The sequence below is a fragment of the Phascolarctos cinereus genome, unplaced genomic scaffold (assembly GCF_003287225.1).
Source record: "Phascolarctos cinereus isolate Bilbo 61053 unplaced genomic scaffold, phaCin_HiC Scaffold_7;HRSCAF=346, whole genome shotgun sequence".
In the NCBI taxonomy this organism is placed as follows: Eukaryota; Metazoa; Chordata; class Mammalia; order Diprotodontia; family Phascolarctidae; genus Phascolarctos; species Phascolarctos cinereus.
Window position 1 is genome coordinate 176,565,713 of NW_027556180.1, and position 17,918 is coordinate 176,583,630.

The 17,918-nt window shown below is 38.8% G+C and overlaps 1 protein-coding gene across 1 annotated transcript in view; it reads right to left on the reverse strand.

The window, feature by feature from the left end:
- ECRG4 (ECRG4 augurin precursor) overlaps window positions 1-16,469 on the reverse strand; it is a 53,115-nt gene extending 36,646 nt beyond the window's left edge. The window contains exon 1 of the mRNA XM_020987927.2: window positions 16,327-16,469. The gene's annotated coding sequence lies outside the window, so the exon portion shown is untranslated. The remainder of the gene's footprint in view (window positions 1-16,326) is intronic.
- Between the last annotated feature and the right edge of the window lie 1,449 nt (window positions 16,470-17,918).

Consider the following 17,918-nt stretch of genomic DNA (forward strand, 5'->3'; position numbering starts at 1 on the left):
AATGGCAACAATGGAAGAGAAGCTTGCTAAAGTCGACTTCAGTCAATCATGTCGTGTTATTGCACTTCTGATTGTTATGGGCTGACAAACAGTCTGAATTTCTCCACATACATTAGAAGTTCAAATAGCTAAGAGATTATTTAAACATCACTTATTAAAGCCAGATAGAATGTGCTTCATAGAGGATCTTGGGAGGTGTTGTTGGGGAAATAAGCATCTCGTCTCCTGTAGAAATAGAATAATGTGCAGCTTGTTAATTGATTTCACCAACCGTATATCAAACAAGTGTAGCAAAATGTTGAGAATCTTCAGCCTCTTTCAAGACTGTGTATTGAACTTCCACATTTCTCTCATTCTTTACAATCTATCCTTCATTGCCCTTGTCTTCTGGTGATCAATATGGCTTTGGCCATAGCATAAGTGGTAGGCTGTAGGAAAGGCAAAAATAGGATTGGTCTAACCAGCAGTTTGAACATAAATTTGATGGAGTCCAGGTAAGGCCACATAACCCTGCCTCAGTGCTGATAATTTCCAACAAGAGTCATCATTGCTTTGAGTTCTTCACTGAAGGCAATGGTAAATAAACAAACGATCATTTGGCATAGTCCAATACATCAATGGATTTGTGATCTTACTGAGATGAGTATTCCTTCCAAAGATGCACATCACACCTTACCCATACATACCTATCCTGTATAACTTCTTCCCATATCTCTCCCAAACTAGCTGTGTGACCCTGGGCAAGTCACTTAACCCATTGTCTAGCCAAAAAAAAAATATCCCTCCCAAAAATTCAGCAGAAAGTGTCCACACAATGTGTTGGGAGACCTCAATTTCTATTATCTTAAGCATACAAGAGGAACATATGCATTGTCTATTGATTATCTCTGCTCTCAACACCTAAGTAGTCTGCTTTCTTTTCCCTTCACATTTCTTTGATGATAGCCTTTATTCCAGTGTGTAATTTTTTATTTGTGATATGCATACCAAATATGCAGTCACCATAATAAAGCATTAAGAACATCTTGACTCAAAGAAATTCATTTTACTGGAGCAGAAGTCCAAGAGAATGTAGAAGTAGACTGGTAAGGGAAAAATCAGCATCAGTAAGAACTGCTAAGTTCCTGTTGATTGCTGCTTGGGGAACACTGAGCAGACAGTGTGAGTCAGTAAGAAAATAAGCATTTATTTAGCGCCAGGCATTGTGTTGAGTATACAAAGCAAAGCAAAAGAAAGACCCTGCTCCCAGGGAGCATATAGTCTAAGCATTAGACTGTGCAAGTGCTTTGGGGGCCCAGCACAGAGTAAGAGATCCTAACAAAACAGAAAGCAGACAGAAGGATGAAACTCAATGTGTTAATCATTTAGTCAGTCAACAAACATTTAGTAATCCTTTACTATATTGTATGCTAGGTACTTTGCTAAATGCTAAGGATACAAAGAAATGCAAAAAAAAAATGGCCCTTGATCTGAAGCAGCATACATTCTAATGGAGGAGGAAACATGTAGGTAGGTTTACATACAAGATATATGCAGAGTATATGAAGCTGTTCCAACAATGGAAGGCATTAGCATCTGGGGTATGGGGGTGGCTGCGAAGGGCCTGCAGCAGAAGATGGGGTTTGAGTTGATTCTTGAAAGAAGCCAGGGAAACTAAGAGGCAGAGGTAAGGGGTCAAAGCATTCTAGGAATAAGGGGAGAGCCCATGCAAAGGTATGGAGATGGGAGTATTGCCGCAGGACAGAACCCAGGTAACTCCTTTTTCCATCAGGAGTTTTGCTTGGTTCCCAGTTTTGAATCCAAGGAACATTATGCCTCCTCCAGGATAAGCCATCACCTGAAATCTCTCATCATCACGCTGATTGACTCAGGTTTTTGATAATGCCTTCTCAGCTACCTCGGACTGGAGGGATAGATGTTGGAGCAATAAAGTCTTCCTGAAGCCTTCCTTTATAGAAGGCTCAGAACTTTCAGCTTTTAGCTTAAAAAGGCCAAAGTCTCCCACTGGATCCTGGGCCCTCTCCAGTTGTCCTGATCTGTATCTTGCCACTGGACCCAGATGGCTCCCGAGGATAAAGTGAGGCTGGTGACTTTGCACAGCCCTGCCTCACTTAAATCCAATTCCCTTACAAGTCACGGCATCACCTCTTTGATGTCATGGTCCTCTTTGAGGACAAAGGACAAACAACAAAAGAACTTCCAGAACGTTCCATGTCACACTTCATTTTCCATCAATAACTCTACGTGGTTTCAGCTCTATGGAACGTCACACTCTCATGCCAGATAACCCCCTTTCAGCTTTCTTTCATGTGTTATTCCCCTCCCCCCCCCCCACCCCATTAGATTGTAAGCTCTTGAGGGCAGGGATTATCTTTCTTTTTTTTATTTGTATCTCTAGCCCTTAGCACAGTGTCTGGTACACAGTAGGTGCTTAATTTATTAATTGAATTGAACCAATGTTACCTGTCCTTGGCCAGTGGTAAGGAGTGGGGGTAGTGAGTAGAGGGAGATAGTCAAGAGGATCATAGAATTGTATTTCTAGAGTTGGAAATGACTTCAGAGACTACCTTGACCAACCCTTTCATTTTACAGATAAAGAAACTGAGGCCACATAGGTTGAAGGGATAGAATAAGGACTGGAACCCAGTTCCTGTGACTCCAAAGCCAGTAATTTTGTCATAGGTAGTGAAAATAGTAATGGTTTTTAAAGTAAAGAAAAAAGAAAAGAGAAATCCAGTGACTCAAACTTGTCAGCTTCCAAAGCTGAAGTAAGGGGAATAAAGTAGCAGCAAGATTCAGTGAAAACAGAGTGAACACAGGATAGCAAATTCTTTGTCACAAAGAGAACACTATCACTGTTCCTATTCCAGGCAAGAAACCACTTGTGGAGAAAACATGCTTGGCAGATGTTGGCCAAGCAGCTCGTTTTTTATTTGTTTACCTACGTGATTAATGTGAAGAGAATTATCAGCCACCATTCCTTTATACAACAGACTCAGCTTAGACAGTAGGTTTGCATGTATTAATCCCCTATTGAATGTTTGTTGAGTTTTTTTAATGTAGCACTATGCAAGTCAAACCTCATTACGTCAGAGTCCTAATTTTTTGGTCAGCCAGGAGGTTGGTAATGAAATATCGCCTATTTTGTGATTACAACTTTGCTAAGGCCCAGACCTGGGCAGCTAGGTGATGTAGTAGATAGAGCACTGGGCTTGGAAAACTCATCTTCATGAGTTCAAATCCAGCCTCAGACATTTACTAGCTGTGTGACCCTGGGCAAGTCACTTAACCCTGTTTACCTCAGTTTCCTCATCTGTAAAATGAGCTGGAGAAGGAAACGTCAAAATACTCTAGTATCTTTGCCAAAACAGCCCCAAATAGGGTCACAGAGAGTCAGACATGACTGAAATGACTGAACAAAAAGAGCCAGACCAGCTATAGATATTCAAATTCAGTCACTGTAGCTATCTATTGTACCAAAAGGGCAACTTTTTCATTAATGGATTAAGTGACTGTTATCAGAGATTTTTTCATTTATTGGGATTTGTTGTGCCTATGTGAACAAAAGTAGGCTAAGGTCATCTTTTGCCTCAAGCGTGAGCTGTCAGTTGGGGAACAAAGACAGCTTCATTCCGTTTTAGAATTAGAAGGTGTGTTGAATGAGGGTTTTTTTGGGGGGGGGTTAGGCAATTGGGGTTAAATGACTTGCCCAGGGTCACACAGCTAGTAAGTGCCAAGTGTTTGGTTTGAAGCTGGATTTGAACTCAGGTCCTCGCTACCCCCTGAATGAGATTCTTTAGAGAAGAAGTGTGCCATGATGGATAGAGAACAAACCTTGGAGTCAATATGACAGGGTTTCATCAGGAATACTACCCACAGCTATAATCCCTGCTATTATCTAAAATAATAGCTCCTACCTCAGAGGGTTGTTAGAGGATCAGAGGAGATAAAATATGTGATGCACTATGCAAACCTAGAAATGCTATTTAATTGTTAGCTATTATCACCATTATCTTTCAAAGTGGCTTTAAGGATAGGCTTTTCCTCAGGCAGAGAGCATGTGGAAAGAGCAAGATAGATACTAAAGAGACCTGGACCTAGAGCTTCTCTTCCTATTGAAAGTTTCCCTGGTGGAAGTTATCAGGTGCTACAGAAAAATCCCTCCTGGTGATGAGTGGACACTCCCAAAGAGGCCAGTGCATCCTTCTTAAAAGGCAGCACACTCCAAAGGTGACAAAAGAAATGAGGGCAGTTTGAAAGTACTTTTGAGTGAGGGAGGCAGGTGAAGAGACACTACATTTCAGATAGGTCAATTACAACTTCAAAGTCCTTTTCTGAATCCATTCTGGACACCTTTTAAAGCCCCTTTTAGAATCGGGGGGGGGGGGCAGAGGTGACCATCAGAAATAGCAGGAGAATGGAAATTATGAGACATTAATCAAATTAGTATGTTACAATTGAATATACTTTATAAACTTATAACATTATGTGTTAGCTATTCTCTTAATAGTAATCTGAGTTAAAATGATAAATTTTAATTTCAAAAACAATAATAAAGCACATTAATGGCCTTTACCCATTCCAGGCCAAAGACAGACTCTTCTCAAGCAATGGATTATTACGATGACCTCTTTAGTGTTCATTTAAGTGTCCACATGAAGCTGTTGTGCTGGCTAAAAGAGAAATACAGAGAATCTAGAAAAATTCTGGAAGTAGGGTAAGAAAAGAGGATCGTTCTTTCCTCCCCAAGAGACCACTGACCAGATTTCAAATGCCAGATGAATTTGAACTTTGTTGCCTCCCACTTCCCACCCCCCAAAAAAAATTCTATTGTCCATTACTAATGAAGTTACAATGCATCTCTCTGGTGGTGTTTGGATATTTATCAACCATCTCTGAAAAAAGAGACACCAGACACACTTTTAAATTTAATCTACATGATTGACATTTCCAAGGTATAAATGCTTATACTGAAAATTTAACAATCTGCTCTCCCAAATCGCTCCAGCACATCAGTTAGAGTATCTCTCCAGAGGAAGCCAAAAACAGAAAAGTACAGAACTCTACTTCCAGGTGGGGAAGGGAGAAGGTAATCCATTAGCACTGGAGTTTAAGAGTCAAATCTTTCCATCACCCTTTCTTCAAAAGGCTGGAGGAAGCATTGGGACTTTGGACTTGCTTTTAAAAACCTCACCAATTCTTTTGCTTTGTTTTCTAGAGGCAGCTAGGTGGAGCACTTAATTCAATGCCTCTTTATTTGTGAATGGGCTTCCCACAGATTGAGTCTGGCCCTTCTAAATGAACTGTTTGCTTGAAGTGTTTAACATCTCTCCGAGACTTAATTTAACACAGCAGCAAATTCAACAAGCGTTCATTAACTGTCCACTATGTACAAGGACGAAAGGATAGGGGCTGCACAGGACTGAGAGCATCTGGTATTTTTCTTTGTTTCCCTGGTTGCCGTGGCCAAAGAATTCATCACCAAGTGACCAGCCTACTGGTGATTAGGCAGGTCCTCAGATGGCAAGCTTAGTCTGCTGCCAGGATGGTAAGCTTGATCCTGCTGACTCTCTATTGTCACTGATGTGCTAGGTCAAGGCTTGAAGAATAAACTACAAAAGAGAGAGGGATTGCAATTACAGCAGCTACAACCCAACTGATTTTTAAAAATTTTTTTATAACCCAACCTATTTAAACAGGTTATTAATATTAAAAAATAGAAAATGGATGAACGAAATAATAGATATCAACAAACATTAAACATATAAAATTAATCAATGTATATCAGTTACTATTAATAAGGAAACTGAAATAGACTAAAAATTATTTCGGCCAGCAAATGCTTAACTTCTTGGTTAGAGCACTGGACCCAGAATCAAGAAGACCTTAGTTCAAATTCAGCCTCAAACAGTTACTGTGTGATCTGACCGAAAAATTGTTAATATGACAAAAATTGTTAATACCAAATGCAATATGGACTTCCACTCCCTTAAGTATCTTTGTAACTTCAGAATTTCGGTAATGTCCTTACATTCCTACTTTTAAAATATTTGCTCAACCACACCCTAAGTCCCCCCACTCAGAGATTTTACCTTGTAAAGGAACCTAGCTTAAGCTAGAACTCAGCTTCTAATGTCCTTGCCCCCTTCCATTGGGATTCAAGGCATGAATGGCAAAACATCCACAATGAAGTGGTTTTCCTTGCTCAGAATGCCAAAGACCACTAGGGTCTCATGACTAGGCCTGGAGACCTCCTCTTCCTCTCGTCCTAAACATATAAGAAGCTTTTGCATGAGTCTTAGCATTGGGAAATCCATTGTGCTCAGAACTCATGAGACATCTCCCAAGGTGGCAGGTTTGGCTACCCTTTTATCTCAATTAAAGACACTTTATTCCTCAACTCATGGCTTTGATTTATTTCAGGACTTCACACATCCCAAGTAAGCCACTTAATCTCTCAGCCTCAGTTTCTGCATCTATAAAATAGGGTTAATAATAATAATAATAATAATACCTACTTCATAGTATTGGTTTTGGGATCAAGTGAGATAAAAATATGTAAAGCACTTTATACATCTTAGTAATAAATAAATACATGCTAGTTGTTATTATTGTGATTGTTATTATTGTTATTATTCCTTGTGCAACAGAGGGACACAACCACTGAGGGTTAGTTAAGAATATTAATTCATTTATAGAATTTTATAGAGAAGAAATATAACCTCATAAATTAGAGAAAAGCAGTGGCGGACGAAACCATTTTAAAGAAAAGTTGACTAGAGACTCAATAAGACAAAGACATTTAAGGAGCGTGAAGCTGGCAGGAAGGCACCAAACTGACCAAAGATAGAAAAGATCAGCAAGGATTTTTATAATAAACTCTTTTCACCATAAGGAAGTGTGGAGCTAACATACTCGGACTCTAACATTACAGTCTCAGATGTGCTTATTAGAGTGAGTGGAAGTGGCACCAAAGAGAACAAAGACAAGGCAGGCAGCTAGATTAGACTGATTGTACAGAGAGATTTGTGCTAGATGCAACACAAGTTGTGAAGACATTGAAGAACTGATACATAAGGAAGGAGAGGAAGATACCAAAGATATGGGGGGGAAAACTCAGACCTTATTTATATGGTGAAAATGGTAACAGAAATGGTTGTATTTAACGTCTACTTTCCCATCTATATAAAATTTCATGAGAATAATACATGCACGCGTGCACATACGTACACACACACACACACATATACACACACACACACACACACACACACACACACACACACACACACCAAGGGCATTCTTTATGAGGGGTTTAGTAGGCAATAGGGGAGAGTGAACCAGATTGCTTGTGGAAAATTGCAGAGATCCTTTAATGACCCTAACTCTTTACCATCAGTCTTACAATGCCAAACCCTGTTCTTCATCCTCACCATGACCTCCATTCCTCCACCCAGTCAATTCTTTCCCAGGCCATCAACTTTGCATTGGCTACATGCTCTTTACTTTCCCGTCTTGGCCCCTTGGTGAAGCAGTTCAATTCTACCTTGCCCTCTTCTCTTGAGTCTATTTCTGCTAACTTATCAAAGATCTTGCCTTGTCAAACCTCAGCCTTAGATTCCTCCCACCATTTAATATCTTTGGGACTACTCATGTATTGCTGAACAAAAGCTAGAGAAAATTGGAAAACACTATTGATTGAGTCCCCTACAAATTTCTGTTACACAGTCTCAACTGGACACTCACCATGGCAAGGCAATCCTTTTACTCTGACCCAATTAATTCACTATCCCATTTATCACAGCAAGTTTTCTAAGCCTTTTCATTCTCCCTCAAATATTTTATGGCTTCCCCTTTCTCCACTCTCTCAGCTGAGAACTTCACTTCATAGTTCACTAAAAATTTTGAGACCATTTACTGACAAGTCTCTCTTCTTCCTCCTCACCTCACATCACTCAGATGACTTCACTACTATCTCCTCCTTCACCCTCATCTAACGTGAAGAGGTGGCTCTTCTCCTAGCCCAGGAAAACCCCTCTATGTGCACAAGTGATTCTATACCATCCCTTCATCTCTAGCACATTGCCCCCTTTATCATCCTCACCCTCTTATTTATCTTTGATCTTTTCCTACCTGACTACTTCTCTGATGCCTACAAACATGCCCCAGTCTCCTTCATCCACAAAACATCCTCACTTGATCCACCCATGCTCTCTAGCAAGCATCCTATAATCTCTTTTTCCTTTTATAGTCCTTGAGAAAGCTACAATCATTTAATGCCTCTACTTCCTCTTCTCTCACTCTTCTTCTTAACTCTCTGACGCTTCCTACCACATCATTCAACTGAAACTGTTCTCTTCAAAGTTACCAATAATCTCTTAATTACCAAATCTATTGGACTTTTCTCAATCCTCTTACTTCTTGATTTCTCTGTAGCCTTTGATACTGCCAACCACCTTCTTCTTGAAATCCTCTTCTCTTTAGGTTTTCATGATGCTGCTTTTTCCTGGTTATCTTCCTGTCTCTTACAACTCCTCAGTCTTCTTTGGTGGATCTTCATCAAGATCATATGTGCTAATAGTGGGTGTCTCCACAAGGCTCTGTCCTGACCCCTCTTCTCTGCTCCCTCTATTCTATTTCTCAGGGAGATTGTATCAGCTCCCATTCATTTAATTATCATCTCTTTGAAATCGATTTTCATATCTATTTATTCAGCTCTAGCCTCTCTCATTACCTTCAACCTCATATCTCCAATTGTCTATTGGACACCTTGAACTGGATATATTGTAGACCTCTGAAACTTATCATGTCTAAAACTTAACTCATTATCTTTTCCCCAAACCTCATCCCTTTCCCTAACTTCCCTATTACTATTGAGGATACCAACATCCTTCTAGTCACTCAGGTCTGTTAAGACTATGATATGCAGTTAGATGGACCTATAGAGATCATTCATCAATGTAAATGATTGGGCAGATACTACAAATGGACAAAAAGTTGGGCCTAGAATAAAACAGGAAGGGGAGAGTGAACCTAATTGCTTGTAGAAAATTGCAGAGATCCTTTAATGACCCTAAACATCTTCCTGAAATCAAAACACATCTTTTTAATACCAATAATATTCTACTATTTTTGTTGTTTGTTGAATTTTTGGCTGCAAATCATAGAACATCACAATCTCCAAAGAATTAAAATTAAGGATCACTAAATGGATAATGAAGAGGTATATGGTAGATATGATCAGGTTGCCCCATATATCAAACAAAGAACTATGAAGAAGAGATAGAGAAAAGGCTATCTTCACTGAAGAAATGTCTGTATGATTGAAAAGATGACTTTCCAAAAAAGAAGGATAATCATTAGAAGGTCCATGGGCTTTACTATATCATTACAATGTTAAGAAATAGTGAGAAGTCCTAGAATGGTAGCTGGATATTCTTTGATGAATTCGTGGGAGCTGATAGACAGAAGTCACACAGGATGAGCAAGTCTAGATGAGTTGCAATCAGAATGTCCACAGATCTATTAAGTATGCATAAGGTATTATGCTAGGTCTGGGTGTACAGAGATTTCTTTAAAAACAGATAAGAGTTTCTTCCTTCAAAGAATTTGCAGAACAGTAAGGGGATGAGGCATATACACCAATAATACATCCACACACACATAAAAATGAACAGAAAATTCGTCAAAGAGGTCAAAAAGAGTAGCTGAGACATTCAAGGAAGTGTGAAAGTCCATAATCACTGAGGTTTTCAAGTTTTTGAAAGGCTGTCATGTAGAGAAGGTATTAGACTTATTCCATTTTGCCCTTATGCTTAATATCTCCAGACTTTGCCTCTGAATTTCAGAAGCTTTCTCCCTTTACTCCTGTGACCCCTTTCTCCCATTGGTAAGTTCTTCCTGGAACCCTCATTTGGATGAAGGGCCCAAATCAACCATCTTTTTTCTCAAGACTTCCCCCTATCATTTTTATGTCCCTTTTATGGGTTGACTACTTATTGGAATGTAAACTCCTTGAGGGCAGGTGCTTTCTTTTTGCTTATATTTGTATCCCCACCATTTAGCACTGTGCTTAATAACTTAATAACACTTAATAACTGCTCATTGACTTGACTTGAGAAACTTCTTAACAATTTAAGATATCTAAAAGTGGGATAGACTTCCTTGGGAAGGGATGAAGACCTCCTTGGCTATGTTATAGTTGGGATTCCTTTCATGTATAGGTTAGATTCAATGGCTACTGAGGTGCCTTCTAATTCTCAAATTCTGGGATTCTGTGTTGCAACAGCTATTAATTAGTCCTGCAATCATTACAGTGTCCATAATCTCCTACAAGGTCAGAACCACTGACCAGATCTTTCCAAGGATACATTATCATTGTTCCTTTTATGTTAGATATGATAAAAACTATCCTTAAAAACTGAATAATGTATCTTTCCCTTTGATTGAGTTCCCTCATTTTTTGTAACACTGCTATCATGAAAGTTCATTGGAACTTACTCTAAGCAAATCTTTGGTGAGCAGAGGAAACTGTGCTGGTCACTGTCACTTTCCCTGTAGTAGTTTCATGAATAAAATTTTCTATAAAAGACCAGCTAAAATGCAGAGTGACATTGATATTCCTTTTAAACTCAGGAGGTCAGGGAGAACTTTATGGAGTTGATGGCATCTGATCTGGGACTTGAAGGAGGAGAAATATTTTAATAAACTGATGTGGGAGCATGGATGGAGAGCCCATTATAAACAGGAAAGTGAAGAGAATGAGATGGAACAATGAATAATCCAATATGGCTAGAGAGCAGAAGAATTCCATAAAATATAGCTAGAAAAGTAGTTTGGAACTATTCTTTAAAGCTATGAATGTCAAGTTTAAGAGTTTGTAATTTTTTTTATAAGCAATCAGGAGCCATAAAAGATTTTTAAGCATGTCTTTTTGTTGTGGCAAAGAATTGGAAGTTGAGGGAATGCCCATCAATTGGGGAGTAGCTAAATAAGTTATGGCATATGATTGTGATGAAAGACTATTGTGTTATAAGAAATGATGAACAGATGGTTTCAGAAAAACCTGGAAAGTCTTGAGTGAACTGATACAAAGTGAAGTGAGCAGAATCAGGAGAACACTGGGCACAGTAACAGCATTATTGTAGGAAACACTTAGCTACTCTGATCAAGACAATAATCTAAGACAATTCTGCAGGACTCAACAATGAAAAATGCCAACCACTTGCAGAGAGAGAACTGATGAACTCTGAGCACTGATTGAAGCATACTTTTTAAACTTTATTTTTCTTGTTCTGTCTCTGTTTTCTTTTGTAATGTGACTAATATGGAAAAATATTTTGCATGATTTCATATGTACAATGGATATCATATTGTTCTTGCCTTCTCAAGGGGTGGGGGAAGATGAGGGAGAAAGAGAGTAGAATTTAGAATTGGAATTTAAAAAATCGAGTATTAAAATTTTTTACATGTCATTGGGAAATGTTTAATGAATAAATTTTTAAAAATTATTAATTTATTTTTAGTTTTCAACATTCACTTCCATAAGCTTTTGAGTTTTAAATATTCTCCCCCTACCTCCCCTTCTTCCCTCCCCAAGACAGCATGCAATCTGATATAGGCTCTACATATACATTCCTATTAAACATATTTTCCACATTAGTCAGGTTGTAAAGAAGAATTAGAACCAATAGGAGGAACCACAAGAAAGAAGAAATAAAACCAAACGGAAGAAAAAAAAGAGAAAACAGCATGCTTCGATCTGCATTCAGACTTCATAGTTCTTTCTTTGGATGTGGATAGCATTTTCCATTATGAGACTTTTGGAGAAGTCTTAGATCCTTGCACTACTGAGAAGAGCTAAGTCTATAAAGTTAGATGTTGCACAATGCGGCTGTTACTGTGTACAATGTTTTCCTGGTTCTGCTCACTTCACTCAGCATCAGTTCATACAAGTCTTTCTGGGTTGAAAAAAAAATTTTTTTAAATATTTTTGAGCATAGTGATATGACTGTGTCATTTCTTAATTTACATAAGCTCCTGGAAAAAGGAAAGGTGAGGCTCATGGCAGAGATAATAATTAGTAGGCTATTATAACAGTACAGGTAAGAGGTAATGGGGTTCAACTAGGTTGGTGGCAGTGTGAATGGAAAGAATGGATTCAACTCCCTTAAAAACTAGCTATGTGAATTGGGACAAGTCATTTAACCAGTCAGAGTCTCACTCAGTTTCTTAATTTGTAAGATGGGTATAATAATGTTTGCCTGTTTGAAGGATCAAATGAAATAAAATATGTTCCACTTTTGCTGACATTTTCAAAAGCATAACTCACTACAAAATTTGAACTCCCATATAATCTTACAAATCCTAAAAGTTAAGGAATGAATGGCTGTTTCAAGGTTAGAAACAAGGATCTGAACCTGAGTAACAGAGTATAGTGGTGACATCAACAGGACTTGGGAAATGAGGAGGGGCACATTTTTGAAGGAAGATGCTCCCTTAGGAGCATGAGTTTTCTAGTGCTTTAATTAGGGATGAAGCCCTAAATCCTTCTTCAAACAGCATGAGACTCTGTAGGAGATTGTACTGATTTATGTATGAGGGCTGAGAATGATTCTCTCCATTACCCTTTCCTTGCTATTTACTTTTCTATTCTTTACCAATTAAACACTTTGCCGTTTGATTTTTTTTTTATTTCTTCCTTGATTATTAGTGGAGTAGGCACTGTTTGGAGACTGGAGCTATATATTAGCCCTACATTGATCCCAGTAATCTATGGAAATTCCAGAGTGAGTGGAATAATGAAATCATTAACAAGATGAAAAATTCCTCCAAATGTATAAATTGTGATCATGAGAATAAAACATTTTATAGTACAGGCTCTGGGAACACTACACTTTTAAAAAAATTGCTCGAGAGAGATTGCTATCACTACCTTTCATCACTTATTTCTTCATATTACCTGGCTTCAGCATGACAGGGTCTGTCCTAAGCCACTTCCATTCTCATCCTTCTCTTTTAACCTTATGTTCCTCCTGCTGGTTTTACATATTCATGCCTTTTTCAAAGGCTCCACATTCATTAGTTTTCCTCCTATGTATGTATGCAGGGGACAAGCTATTTTTAGTCCATTATCTTGGATGGTGCTTACATAGGCTGAGAATATAGCATATGAGATTTCTTGGCTGCTACATCTTGAGAATCAGAGAATTTAAGGAGGAAAAAAAAGGAATGCGAAAGTTCTCTAACCTGCCTTCTGTCACATTTTTTTTCTCTGCAGTTTTTTGGATAGGAAAAAAAATAAAAAGAAAAGTAGTTCTAAATATTATTCTTAAAGGGTTTTTATGTTTTTGACCACTTTCCATATTCCTGTTTCCTGGATTTTTTTAATAGGTAACATACCTTATGCCCAGTGAATTAAATAGGCCCTTTCTTGACATTTATAAGTTACAATGCAATGTTTCACCCATCACTTTGATAAATCTAAATCTGATTTTGGTCTCCCATTTTATAGTATGCTTTTCATAAGCAAAGCTTTTCCTAAACTATTAGTAGTAATGACTTGGAATAGGAGAAATAATTTCCCCATAGCTTCATAATCACAAAATTACACAAATTACATTAATTCTAATTATATTTTGTGGACTCTAAAATTTTGGAGGAAAAAATTGTGACTTCTCATAAAAATAGTTCTAATATTATAATTTTGGTTTTAGATTGAATCCAAATCCTGTCCCTAACACTTGTTAGCTTTGTGACACTGGGCAAAATCACTTACATCTATTTGTTGAATGTGATTTCCTAGGATTTCATCTAAGTCACAGAAGGGTTGAAATCTGTACACCAGACATTTCCTACCAGGTGTGAGAAACTCTACCTACCTACTATAGCCACTGCTTTTTGTTTATAATGACGGTCCCAGTCAACAAGACGTGATTAAATTAGCTTCATCATATTCTATTTAAGGAAGCAGGGAATAAAGCATAACATACATATTTTAAAGAAAAAATTTCTACCCTGAATTAAAAGAAAAAATGAGGGCTAGTTTCATTTGGCAGGAAAATTCACCCATAAAGAGCATCTCATTTTCCACAGTGATGCCAGATAAATAAGGCAATTCTGGACTTTACAATTGAGGTTCAGTTCAGATTACATTTCTTTTATATAAGTTGGCTTTCCTCCTTCATGACTGTCATTAAAAGTTGAAGTAGGTAACCAGGGGCAGTTTTAGAATTTCTGGCCCTGGAGAAAAGAGATTTCACATTTCAGTGATATGCTGTCTGTGTGACCTTTCTTGAAAGCAAAGAAATGACTAGATGACTTTCTCCTCCTTCTAACTCCACCCACTTCTACCTCTTTGATTCTGTGGCTTTCCATGAATCCAAGTATAAATGAATCAGAATCACCTGTTTTGCTTTTTTCTTCCCTTTAAATTTCCCTCTGTTTTAATGAAAAAAGAAAGGCACAAAGTAGATTCCAGGGCCAATGTAATGCATAAGCCGTTCACTTCATTTTTTTCTTTTCTTCATTTGCCTCAGTCAAACTGAGACCTGTTAAAGACTTTAGCTTAGAAAGGCCAAGGTCAGGGGCAGCTAAATGGTGCAATGGATAGAGCACCAGCTCTGGTCTCAGGAAAAGCTGAGTTCAAATCTGACCTCAGACACTTGACACTTACTAGCTGTGTGACCCTGGGCAACTCACTTCACCCCATTGCCTCTAGGGGAAAATAAAAAAAAGAAAGAAAGAAAGAAAAAGAGGCCAAGGTCTCCCATTACATCCTGGGCCATCTCCAGTAGTCCTAATTTATATCTTTCCACTGGACCCAGATGGCTCCAGAGGAGAAAGTGAAATTGGTGACTTGCACAGCCCTCTCTCACTTACATCTAATTCACTTGTCCTAATGTCACGGTCCTCTTCAGGAACGAAGGACAAACAACAACAATCCTTTCTTCACAGTCAGAAGATTCCAATCTCTAATAATGGTGCCTCTGTCAGACCACATCAATTATGCTAAAATTCTATGATTCTGTGATTTTTTTTTTCCCCACTTGAGCCCTGTTCAAGGAGCAGTGATACTGGACCTACAAATGCCTGCTGGAAGGAGTATCTGTTGACAGAGTAATTCTCTCTAAAAATCAAAGCTTTGCTGCCACTGTGGGCAGAGCATAATTGTGGTTAGCCTTGCATAGTTTCCCAGAGCAAATACCAACAGTGAGTCAAACAAGCAGGGGAAAAAGACAGGGTGGATTTCACTCATTTTACTACAGTTGTGGTCTCTATGGGGGAGATCCAGCCGTATGAGGAATTAGAGGTTTTGTTCTTAATTACAGAGTTGGCTTGATTTTTTTTTTAAGCATTCTGGTGATTTTAGCCATCTGAGAAACTCCCAGTGTGGAAATTCCCTCTAGTGATACAGATCAGTCATTGCTCTATTACTTGCAGGCTTTGACTGCTGCTTAGCATATGGTGAAGTTAAGTGACTTGACCAGGGTCACAAGTATCAGATGGAAGACTTAACCCTGAGTCCAAGGCAACATGCCTGGATTAATATCATATTTAATAAAACATTTCGTGTTGTACGGTCAAACCTGTAGGGGCAAAAATAAATGTTTTACACTTGATTATATAGTATTTCTGCTTTAATTAAGTTTCACTTACAAAAAAACAAGAAAGTTATTCATCTTGCTCTTCCGAATAAAACATTCGTGGTTCTCTCCCAAGATGTACTGTATGCCTGATGGCACCACTTACATTGCATTTCCAATGATAATATTCTCTTACATAAAGACATCCTTTCAAATAGAGCTAATTATGGCAGATTCTATAAAGTACCATGTGTTATTTACATACTAACGATGCCACAATATAAACTTTGACTGTGGAAAGTTTCTCATTTACATTTCAGCAGACGCTTTTAATTGCTATCCTCTTGCTGCATATATAAAAATGGGAAGCAAAAATTGGAAGGAGGAGCAATTTCACAACACAATCATCTCTAAAAATGCGGTGGAACCTGGCTTTGCATCTTGGAGGAAGGCATTTTCCACTTTTTCTAAGTCCTGAGAAATTGCTAAAAGTCCACGAGTTTCATGAGAGGTAGAAAAGGTTATATGCCTGCCATCAGTGCATATAGCCCCCCATCTGCATAGTTTGAGCCCCTAGGCAATTGAAGCAAAAGCCATTTCAGCTCCTAACTGCCTGCTGCTTCCATCAGGGTAATAGCAAGACGATGGAGTCATTCCCCGCCCTGCAGGATAGTGCAGACCCCAAGGTGGGTTTAAGCCATGCTGTCTGTCCCTTTGGTAAGCAAATATTTTATCACTTTACCTTTTAAAAATAATATGCTTCCTGTCTCCTTTCCAAGCGCTTGGCCAGCAGAAATGACCTTTTCCGTCACTGAACAAGTTGCTCTTTATGTGAGTACTCCTTGACTTCAGAAAAGTAGGACAAGCAATGACTAACTGGTGGAGGAAAAGCATTTTCAACCTCCTGAGACAGCCAGGCCCCGGTGGTGAAGTCATATGAAAGGCACTCTTATCTAACTTCCTTCAGCCTTCCCAGATCCTCTGCTGGAAACTTCTCCAAAAGCAGCCTATGAACACAGAAAGGGAAGAATCAGGTTTCTACTTCTCCAGAAACACAGCTTCCTTGGGGAGGATGATTGCAAACAGATGTCCTTGCAGCCTCGTGCAAAGATGATTTAATTTTTGTTGCAGATGGAATGATGAACAACAGATCAGGGGAAGGAGACATTTTAAGTAATTTCTTACAGGTGTCGAGAAGGAAATAAATATTCTCTCAGAGATAAATCTGACCATGGTGTTTTGATATGACACATAGCAAAGGGGCTCAAATTTGATGATCAATTTCTCTACTGAACAGCTAGCTCCCTCGGTCATTTCTTCCATCTTGGTATGGTGTGGTGTGGTGTGGTAGGGTGCCATGAATGAGCGTGTATATGTGGAGGAGAAAGGGAGGACCACTATATTTGGCTACTCTTTAAAAATATTACTGTGTTCTAAAAGTACTGACCTGGATTTTATCCCAGCTCTTCCACTCCTTAGCTGTACGACTTTGGTTCAATCACTTAACTTATTTTGGTCTCTATTTCCTCACCTAAAAAAGAAAGGATTGTATTAGATATCTCTACATTCTCATTCCAACTCTCTGAAAGGAATTAAATTTTTTTTTTAAATATGAGGCAAATGGGGTTAAGTGACTTGCCCAGAGTCACCCAGCTAGTGAGTATTATGTGTCTGCCCACCCCTTTTTTTTAATGTCAAAGGAGTTCTGCAGGTTACTGTGTATCAGGAATGGACTGGCCTATGAGAACCAGTCCTTGAAGCTTGCACAGATATCCTCTGAATGTTTCCATTTCAACCATGCGGACATTTTGGGGACCTCGTGTCAAACTATGAATGGCTCAGGTGCTAGTATTATGTGATGATGTAAAGTCTTCTGACTGGTTTTTGAACTGGAAGAACTTATGACTCAAGAGTCAACGAATTAGAACTGTGTGCACACAAAAGAGGGGACCCTTCCATAGCTCAGTCTCTTTCCTTTGCAGCTACAAGGAAACAGAACTCTTGAGCAGCTGGGTAGAGGGAAAGGTGGCTGCCACATCTCCTACCTGGCTTTGGCAACTATAAGTACGAGGCTGCCTCTGCCTCTTTGTGTTTATACTTTCTTTTATTTTCTTTCCTAATATTAGGTGAATAAACATTCTGAAGTGGATGTGTCCATTAATGGACCATATGCGTTTAGGGGATTCAGAGGTCACCTCAGAGGTTCCACTGGCGACTAGCATTAGTAGCACAGTCCAGCAGAGCCAAGAGCACTAGCCACAGGGGTTAAGAGGTGACCGATGAGCAGCCAGCCGTGATGTATTCAGGCAGAGAACTTGTGAGCAATGTAAGGCC